Genomic DNA, 2427 nt, shown 5'->3' on the forward strand with positions numbered 1-2427 from the left:
TTAATAAAAACGTTTTAAAAATCCTAGTTCACCCTGTTCCTGAGTCATATGATGTAAGGCTCAAGGATAAATATCTTAGTAGCAGTGGCCTGTCTTCTTTGCTGCATATCATGACAGAGCCTAGTGTGAGTGTGAGCGTGAGAGCGCAGTTTTGGCATTTTTGCCAGAAATACAGAATCTATTCGGTACATCTCAGCTCCTTCTGTCAAAAGCTATCGAATACAGTCAAATAACTATCCTTTGCCATTTAAGAAAATCATACTTGCTTTTTCATCTCAATTGTAAACTGAGTATTAATCATTTACCCCTCGGTGTACCATCTGTGGTGTCACCGCCAGACACCACACTTGCTAGGTGGTAGCCTTTAAATCGGCCGCGGTCCGTTAGTATACGTCGGACCCGCGTGTCGCCACTATCAGTGATTGCAGACCGAGTGCCGCCACACGGCAGGTCTAGAGTGACTTCCTAGCACTCGACCCAGTTCTACAGCCGACTTCGCTAGCGATGGTTCACTGACAAAATACACTCTCATTTGCCGAGACGATAAGTAGCATAGCCTTCAGCTACGTCATTTGCTACGACCTAGCAAGGCGCCATTACCAGTAACTATTGATGCTGTAAAACATGTACCGTCAAGAGCGATGTTCATCAATTATGGATTAAAGTTAAGTATTCCAGCAGCTACGTACGTTTACTTACTAGTCTCAATTCCGTGTCCTGTTCCAGACCTCACGCCAGCCTGCGTGAGCTTAAACGCGTGCCTTTCGGCTTCCTCATAGTGGATTGGCTGTCTTGCTAATCCACAACACCATCATTTGCCGAAAACATCGTTTCAGTATCTAGAACCGTTTCCGAAATATAGTGGGTGTTACACCTCACGTGAGTCACCTGTATGTATGTCGAACACTTGCAATTGGTCTTTGATTTACAGGAAGAGCAGAGAATTTAATAGCATTATGAGATCTGTGAAATGTAAATGTGTGAAGATGGCCTTGTAAGCCGAAAACCGGTTAACAATAAAAGTAATATTGTAGAACAAAAGCAAACTGGCGCTTTTCATTTATTATCTGTGAAAAAGGTAATGAGACTGGTTTTTTATGTTCCGAAGTTTGTATTTTTTTCAGACAGCAATATTGTTAGCTTCATAGTAATTCCCTCTGGCAGTTATACACCCGTGGAGTCTTTGATCTCAACCTTGGTAGCAGCGCTGAAAGATTTCAACTGATAGTGCCTTTAACATGTAGGCTACATTCTTTTGAATGTTCTCCAGAGTACCAAACTTAGTCCTTTTAAGGCATTTTTCAGTTTTGGAAAGAGAGGTGTGGACCAACAGGAATGCATTTTGAGGTCAAGATTCCGTAGATGGAAATGGCCGTGTGACATGGGGCGTTGCCATTATGTAGCATCCACTTGTCCACAGAGTCTGGTCCCACTCGATTCGCCCTTTTCTTGAGCCGTCCAAGGACCTTTTTATAAAACACTTTGTTGACGATGTGTCATGGAAGAACACTCTCACAACAGCTCGCACACGTTGGAGGTTTTCTTCAGTAAGGTCTGGTGCTCTTGCTAAGGAATGCTTTCCATAGGCCTCTTTTAGCTTTTTAAAGGTCACACTCATGGATTCCCCAATTTTAATAAAAAACTTGATAGCATTATGTTGCTGTAAATTCCGCTGTTCCATTTTCGTGGCACACAATAAAAACACAACTTCACTGATGGCGCTCACAAAAATTACATTATGGCTGTACGGAGCTGAAATTCGGACTGAGGGTTTGGAAGAGATGACTACACACCAGTCTACTCAAGTAGAATAACACAGTATTCCAATATCGCTCGCAGTACTGTCAGTCTCATTACCTTTCTCAGACATCTTGAGTAGGACAAGATCGAGAAATTTCCCCTTTGCCCTCGTAAAGTGGCCTTTTCCGAAGGTATAACCACCCTGTAATAGACGGCGGCGCACGGCCAGCGCAGTTTGTCTTTGGAGGAGGGCCCGAGTTCACGTAGTAATTGGCGCGCTGCCGCGGCAGGTACGTTTCCGACTGTCGGGACGGCCAACTTCGGTAAACAGCGCAGCGCGGCGCGGCGGAGTTGGCGGACGGCGCAGCTCCCCGCGTCCCTGCCTGGCCGCTGGCCGGTGGCCGCCGGCTCCCGGGTCGAGTGTATGATCAATTTGCGCGAATTAGCCGGCGTGTAGCGCCGCCCGCCCCGAGAGGGATTATTTCAACAAGCGGCGTGGGCGGCGCTGCGCAGCGCAGCCCGGCACATTCCGGCGGCTCCGAGGGGTCTTAATGGTGCGCCAGCCAGCGCTGCCAATGTAGGCCACTTGTAGTGCCGGCCGGGCTGCCAGGTAGCGCGCATACCACTCCGCCGGGGCTGAATGGACGAGTTTTCCGGCCAACACCGGCGCGGCGTAGACGCTCGGCT

This window comes from Schistocerca cancellata, chromosome 6, assembly GCF_023864275.1.
Source record: "Schistocerca cancellata isolate TAMUIC-IGC-003103 chromosome 6, iqSchCanc2.1, whole genome shotgun sequence".
Classification (NCBI taxonomy): Eukaryota; Metazoa; Arthropoda; class Insecta; order Orthoptera; family Acrididae; genus Schistocerca; species Schistocerca cancellata.